We start from the raw sequence: 8,699 nt of genomic DNA, 5'->3' as shown, positions 1-8,699 counted from the left end.
GGGAAAGTCAAGGTTAAGTCAAGGTGTGTCCCCCCCCCTCTCCACCTTTGTTACCAACGGAGCAAATTGCAAATTTTCCTGTACGCAGAGGGCCCTGAAGCCTCTCCAGAGGGCCCTGGAAATTCCACATTCCATTGGCAGGAACCACACTTCTTCCACAGGTTGATTCCCTTATGAGTTTTGAGTGGAAATGAAAAAAAAATCCACGGTTGCCAATTTTTATAAATAAAACTACTGAGGGAGATAGAGAGATTCCACTTCATCAAGTGTCACTCAATTTCAACAAATCTCCCCCTCCCATCGTGCTGAAGTACGTATGCATAACGCAACGATTCCTGTTTAACACCACAGGATTCTAAGACACACCTTCACTGAGGGTTTGAAATCAAAACAAATCAAACTTTACATACGTAGCACAATTCGTGGATAAAATTCAGTACAAAGTGTTTAACAGGTAAAAATACAAGCGACCGACACAATTTAAAACAACTATAAGAATTATAAAAAAACGAAACATGATAATGAACTAAACGTATAATAAAAAAAAGCATAATAACAGCACAATCAGAGCATACTAATTAAAAGCCAATCTAAAAAGGTATGTTTTCAAGATGTCGTTGATAAAAATATTAACTAAAAATAGGCAAGAAAAGCTTTGTTCGACACTCGCTTTTTTTTTAATAAAATAATTCATGGGGGCCCCCCCCCCCCCCGAAGAGGCAAATCTCTGCCGCTACTTGCCGTTCACAAACTAAACATCCAAATTGGCTCACAGTGCGCATGCGCGCGTGGAATTATTGCACAGAACAACCCCATTATTCTTGATTCATGCAAATGGTATGCGAACTTTTAGCATTAGAATAATGGTCGAAATAAACAAGACAGGGCAAATTGGTCGGAACAAATGAGACAAACGAATCAACCTCGATGGTAAGAGATAGTACAGCAGGCGGTACAAACTGGACGAACGGAACTTGATTTTGAAAATAAGCCAAATTAAAAAAATCATCAATTCGGGGGTTTGAACCGTGACCTCAATTCATGATAACGGCTGCGTGCGCACTGCGGGAGCATGACGACAGTATAAGAGAGCAGTGGTTTGGATGTTTGTAATCGCACCTTTCTGGGAGGGACTGCGCATTGTAATGGTTAGCAGTGCATTGGACTTGCAAATCCAAGTGTCGTCGGTTCGATGTGCCGATGGGGCGGCGTTGTGAGTTACAGAGGGACCCTCGTCGTTCGTCTCAATACGAGACGCCGAAATGAACAAAGGGAAGGAATTTGTAGATGTTTCTAACAACAAAAACAATAACACAGGAGGTCGAACTCATTACACACCGAGTGCTTTGCTACAAATGAGCCGCAATACCTCGCTGATCTCAAGGAGCATCACACCATCACGCCATCACGACATCACTTTTTGTGTTTAAATGTGTTGCTCTTCCCCCGCACCTTCGGTTGTCCCAGTTGACTACGTACGGTGCGAAAGAAGTTCAACATGCAGTGCATCGTGGTGGTCCCGTAGATGTCCATGAATGTGGAATTTCCACAACTGGCTTATGGCGGAGGAGATGATCGCCGACACAATATTTTTTATATATTTTTTAATTTCTACCTACGTGACTTTACCGAAAGAACCAAAGGGTATGATAAAATATTGCTCGCAAAATGCAATATGAATAAAATATTCCCTTGAATATTGCCTTCCACGACGAATGTATTCTCTTTACTACCCAGTGTGTGCGATGTTGCGGTTTATTCGACGCTCTAACCTTCCCCCTTTTTCACAAAGGTCCCCCGCGGTTAATTATCGTAAAAATAAACAGCTTGAGGATTAATGTTTCTTTTCGGTGCAAACAAATCAATCAATCAAATGAATCAATAATTCGCTCAAAATTCGAATTGTTGTTTGAACGTCCCTTCAAATGAACCAGAGCGCATAAATCTTTCATCGGTTCGGGTTCGCTTTGTGCGATTTCGCGTATACGCGGCTAACCTTTTCCCACCCGCAAAATTCACTATGCGCGGTTCGAATTCACCCATGCACGCGACCGATGGTAAGAATGTACACGTCTACCGCGTGGTCGCACGTGGGACGCGTACTTTGTGTGTGTGTGCATTGTCATGCACCGCTCGGCAGACAAGCTGGTCGTCAGCGAGTTCGCTTTGTGTGCCCCCCCCCCTTTTGTTCGGAACGCATCTACTACCGCATGAAGCGAGGAGGGGGCGGGGGGGGGGGTGGAAACTGAATTAATTACGGCTGCCGAACGATATTCGTGCGCGTTGTTATTCTACACGTTGCAGCGGACACTTTCGCATACGTTTACGAACATTCCCCCGCCCCCCCCCCCCCCCCCCCAGTTTCCTCATTGGTTCAACATACGAATGAAATATTAAACCGACATTTGCAATCATTGGAGTTTCATGATCCTGAAAATGAGTTCCAGCAGACCAGGGTTTGTACACGCCAAGGCTTGGCAGATATAATGGGGCACGTGCAGCCTCATCTCAGCTCGAGATACGGTTACCCGATTTTACGTTGACTATCTTTTAAAGAGTTTGTTCAGAACAAAAGCTGTGCTTTGCTCTCATCACCACCAATCATTTTGCCGTCCTCAATCCACTGCTGGATGAAGCCTACCCCTCCTCGACCCCACGCCGTGTGGGTCACGCGGGTTATTTGAGCATACTTCACCACTCTGATCGGTCTGTACTGGTGAAGAGATCACCACGTACACAGCCACTGTGTCGGCCACAACGTAGCCGCCTATAGCACCCTGCTATGCATGCACGGTGTTGGTCACCCATCTGGGAACGATCCAAGTTCAGGCCTGCTTAAGCTATCGGACGAAAATTGGATGCATTTATGGTTGATTTGGACACACCGATTATATATATGATGCAAACCAAAGACACAGAAATAGCTCGTAAGAAAAGTCTTATACACGGCACTGAAAATAGTCTCATATCGTGTGTGTGTAGAGGGGAGCGATAGTGAGGTCCCATGAAGAATAGAAAGTGTTTGTGACCTGTAATAGTGAGTAGGTGGGTGACCGAGTGAGCATGTGAGTCAGTGGATGAGTGTCTGAGTGTGTGAGTCAGAGCATTTGGGCTGCTATGAATTTCCACAAGTAAAAGCCACTTTTGTTGAGCGATTATTTGTGATGGCCAGATCGCTTCTGTAAAACGAGCTAGATCGCTCAGTGGGCCTTACCTGAAAGAAAAAAAACTAAAATAAGTTAAAGTTTTGTTAACCTGTTGAAAATCAGGAGGTTCCTGCAAAGAGATAGGTTTATTATTGAGAGGCATGTGGGAGATAAATAGTACCCGGAGAAAACCCACTCATACGAGGGGGTGGTACTCTAAGCTCCACACAGATAGATTTAAGAATCCATTGCTCTACTGCCATCTCATGGCCACCTCGTACCCCGTGCCGAGAACACCTGGTATGCCCCCCGGCACGGATGCTGAGCGCAGGACTGAAGGCCGACAACTCCGAGCGGCCAGCAACAAGCAGCACCATTGAATCTGGATTTGAAGCTTTCGTGACTGCAGGAATCCATACTCTTTGGTTCTTTCGGTGAAGCCACGTGGGTAGAAAATGAAATAAAATAGATCACGACGTTTCAGGCGCAACACAAGCGTCCGTCATCAGGTGGGAAAGCATGGTCTGCTGCTGATGCACACTGTTTTCAAAGGTTTGAAATGTGTGTATCCCGTGACTTTACCGAAAGAATCAAAGAGTAAGCACTATTGAAGTTGTTCAAGATGAGAGTTGCGTTTCTTGAATTGACCAATGCTTACACGAACTTAGGAAAAGATAAACCATCGAACTATTTTGATACAGTGGGTGGGAAGTGCACATTGCTAATTCCTCTGTATCCCCATGTCTGTCTCTCCCATGTAAACAATAAAAAACGTATTGATTTCACAAACCATCAGCGGCAAAGACATTTGGGGAGTGCATAATATCGGCAGCATTGGCAGAAGGCAAGCAAATCTCTAGAGTGGTTTCAACACAGTGTCTCAGGCTTTTCTTGCATTAACGTTGGCGAACTGTCGATCTTATAGACAAGGTCCCTCACTTTGTGACATTCGGTCCTAATTCGACGCAAAATTGTATACGAGTACTTATGACTGTGTCGACACCAGTCCAGAGTTGGCTTGCCTTGAAAAAAATGCTGCTGATATACACTCCCAAAAGGCCATTCAGCTCAGAGGTTGTGTAAAAATAGATATTTTTTAATGTTTACGTGGAGAGATAAATTATGTGAAGAAGACATATATTGTCTGCTTATTTGAAAAAAAAAATATCATTAATATGGTCCGCACCGACTTCAGTGATCATTCTGAGATATTTGATCTCATGACCGGGTTGTGGTGGACACGTGTAGCTTTCACACGCAAAATGACGACGCTTGTATTTCACGCCCTGACGCAGATAACGGACGGAACGCAAGATGATGAAAACAATGACGACGGTGCTTTCATTTTACACATGGCGTCGTTGATGCCAACAGAAAAAAACTGAGAGATGCTACTGCCGAGATAATCCTATAAAAGCCCCCCCCCCACCGTTTTACATTAATACTCTGACCGACAATTCAAGTGGGTGGTGTCACAAGATAACTCTGAAATGGCAGCGTTGGTGGCTTGCGCGTTATGGCTTTGAAGGCGGAATGATTGATGATTGCGGCATTAATTAGGCTGCAAAGGACGGGGGTGGGGGGGGGGATGCGCTAGGAAATGTAATTTATTACAGGTGGAGGTGATGGCTCCACAAGAGATGACAGCCCAGAGGCATGAGATGTTAATATGTTAATCGCACGCATGGGTAAGCTTGCCTAGGGTATTATAATGGTGGTGGAGCCAAAGAGCTTATTTTTTAGCCAGAACAGCGAGCCTGGCAACCAGTGCCTGATTAAGCGAGTGCGGAGCCTGTAGCACATGTTATAAAAGGGCCCTAAATAAAAAAAAAACACGTAAATATTAAAACACAATTTTTTTACTTGCCTAGTAAAGTTATTGTATTTTTTCACTTGTTATACAGACGGATAATATGACAAATCGCTAACCTTAAACACCCAGTCGTTCATAAAAGTTGAAGGCGGTATAGTACTATAGTAATAGAGCGAGTGCAGATTCACTGAACCGGAATTGATAGCTTGAAAGCAATTGAAAGTGCGGCGCCCGTAGCATATTGAGCTACTTTTGCTACTAGGACAATCCGGCACTGCTGGCAACACAGGGGCCTGGGATCACATTGGTCAACACACAATTTTAGGGTGCTGATTCCAAATCTGGCATCAGTTTTTGTCTATCACATCAGGTTTTTGAGATATCAAATATTGAAATTTCAATAAAAACTGCAGAAGAAAAATATTAAATAAATGTGGATATCTACATAAAGTGATATTATAAACACACTATTCTAAAAATACAGCACCATATTTTAACACTAAAGCAGTCACTGACTCGCAACAACTTGCAATCATAAGTGACAGAGTTAATTTCGGGTAAAATCAATGAAAATGGGGTATGCCGATAGCATAAAAATGAGATGTGATAGAGCAAATCTGAGATCAGATTTGGAATCAGCACCCTGAAATTAGTCTAAAACAGCTGCAAAAGTCCAGGCCAGAATTTTTATTTTGTTGACCAGTGTTATTCGGGCAGGATGGTCGGCGCGCATCTGTTAACACTTGTGCCTCACAGCAAGAAGGGCCTGGGTTACAATTCGGGGTGCTTCTTCAGTGTGGAGTTTGTACGTTCGCCCCCTGTTCTGCATGGGTTGCCTCCAGGTTCTACAAAATTTCCACCAGTAGCTTAACAAAACCAGGAGCCGGGGGATGGTATACAGGAGGTTGTGAGATCGACCCCAACCCTGACGCCTGTATATTTGGAGTTTGCATGTTCTCCGTCTGTCTGTGGTCGCGTGGAAATTTCTCCGGGTCCTTCGGTTTTTCCCTCCACATTAAGGAACACGCGTTCAGAGTATTCGGCTGCGATACATTTCCACGTGATGAGCCACTTCGTTGAACTATCGTTTGTGGTAGCCAGGTGGCTTCTGAAAACGAGCTACATAACCCAGGGGGCATTACCTGGTAATTTTAGTTTTTATAGTTTATAAAGAGATGGAATGATGGAATCAGGTCATGTGCGAGGTGGATTCCTGCATCGTAAGAGGTTGGTGATGGATGGCTTAGGGGAGGCCTTCGTGCAGAAGTGGATTTATAATGGGTGCCGCTGCTGCTGCTGCTGATGATGATGCAGCTTCTGAACCTAAAAGCTGCAATGCTCCCTATAGGTTTCTAGCTGACAAATCCATCTCATCTTCATTCTCAGCCAGGTTTCTCGGGGGCAAATTACCCATTGTGGTTCTCCGACATTTCTGCAATGTCTGTGTCTGGATTTGTCCGACGCATTTACTGAGCACAGCATTAAAGTAGGTGGGTGGAAAATCACACCCCTGTGGAACACCAGTATATTTATCTTCACGAGTACATTTATCACAAGTAAGAAAATCCAAGTCCCACCTTTCAAATATTTTACGCAGCCAGTTCGTCTCACAGTTAATGCCAATGGAATGTAAAGACCTCTCCTTTCACCCCTTCTCTCCAATCAGATTCGTATTCCTGCTTAAGATCTACAAAAACGGGTCCTAAACCTTTTAGCTTCTTCCTCTTAATCCTGTGTAAATTAATGCATCGGAATAACTGACCCATGGATAATCGGGGTTTTCGGTTCACAGATAATGGGAAGTTTCACTGTGTTACGAACAGAGCGCAAACCATTCACTTGCTTATGCAATTCAAGGAAGCAATATCCCAGCGGCTGCGGTAAGCCAGTTCCACAACCAAGTGAAAACGTTGCACGACTTCACTGTGAATGCATGGATTGTCTCTGCAACCAGTTGCAGTGCAGTTGCACACGCAATCAAGAGGCAGCATCTTACTTTTCCAGCGATCTCGGCTATATTTAGCAAACGTATTTCGTCACGTGACACATTTGCAAGCTACCGATTGGTTTGTTACAATCTTTAAGTGTGGGGGTGGAGCCAACCAGATAAAGGGGGCGGGGCTCTGCTGTAAAGGGGCGTAGCCAAACACGCACTCATATTCTTAGGTTTTTTCGGTAAAGTCACGTAGGTGAAAAGTAAAAATTAATAAAAGTAAAATAAATATAAAATAAAAATTATGATTTCGTGATGAAAAATCGTGATTTTTATTTTATATTCATTTTACTTTTATTAATTAAAAATTTTTACCTACGTGACTTTACCGAAAAAACCTAAGAATATGAATCCTTGCAGTCACAAAAGCTTCACATCTAGACACGCACTCGTTGAGAAAACGAAAGGAGACTCGTCTGCTTACGAACATTCGACATAGGAATTTTCAGAGATACGAATAAACCCGTCCTGATGTCCAGTTGCCTGTTCGAACCGAGGGTCGTAAGTTCAAGTGCCACGCAATAGATGGCGGTGGTGGCATCTACATCTACAGAATGTGAAGAACCAGTGGCATCTACATCTGCAGAACGTGAAGAACCGGTGGCATCTACATCTGCAGAACGTGAAGAACCGGTGGCATCTACATCTGCAGAACATGATGAACCAGTGGCATCTACATCTGCAGAACATGATGAACCAGTGGCATCTACATCTGCAGAACCTGAAGAACCAGTGGCATCTACATCTGCTGCAGGTGAAGAACCAGTGGCATCTACATCTGCAGAACGTGAAGAACCAGTGGCATCTACATCTACATAACATGAATAACCAGTGACATCTACATCTGCAGAACGTGAGGAACCAGTGGCATCTACATCTACAGAACCTGAAGAACCAGTGGAATCTACATCTACATAACATGAAGAACCGGTGGCATCTACATCTGCAGAACGTGAATAACCAGTGGCATCTGAATCTACAGGAGATTATACAACTTTTAAAGCCATTTGCGTGTTTAGTGTACAGGCCGCACAACACTTTTAGAATCGACAGTAGTAGAGTTGGACTCACGAACAAATCGACTTAAGAACAAATCTCTGGAATCTAACTCGTTTGTAAGTAGAGGATTCCCTGGTACTTGGCTCAGATGCGGGATAAAAGCAGGAGATTAAGTTTCGCAACTCCTTCGACAGCGACTTTGGTTGCACAACTGATTGCTCAGATTACGATCTGGCTTCGGAAAGGAAACCCTTGGAAGAAAATCACGTGAAGATCTGCAGTGCCATTGCAATGATCACGTGGGTAGCTCTGCTGATGTTTGAAATTTGTCTTAGATTTTTTTCGGTAAAGTCACGTAGGTTAAAAATAATCATGAAAGAAAATAACTCAATTAAATCACGACGTTTTGGAGGCAACACAAGTCTCCGTCTTCAGGTGGGACCGTCACAGCAAAATTTACTGTATCAAGTGATACGGAGACTTGTGTTGCCTCCGAAACGTCGTGATTTAATTGAGTTATTTGATTTTATTATTATTATTTATTACCTACGTGACTTTACTGAATAAAACCCAAGAGTATGAATCCAAGCAGTCACGAAAGCTTCAAATCTAGGACAAATATATCACCCTACTCTGATATGTCAAAGGCACAAAATGGATATAATTGTTAATTAAAAAATATCTATATAATAAATAAAACTGTACTGCGCACAAAAAATGAATGTTTTCCTTCTAAAGCCTTAAGGAC

Source organism: Lampetra planeri, chromosome 52 (genome assembly GCF_965212315.1).
Source record: "Lampetra planeri chromosome 52, kcLamPlan1.2.h2, whole genome shotgun sequence".
In the NCBI taxonomy this organism is placed as follows: Eukaryota; Metazoa; Chordata; class Hyperoartia; order Petromyzontiformes; family Petromyzontidae; genus Lampetra; species Lampetra planeri.
This window is presented reverse-complemented; position numbering follows the sequence as displayed.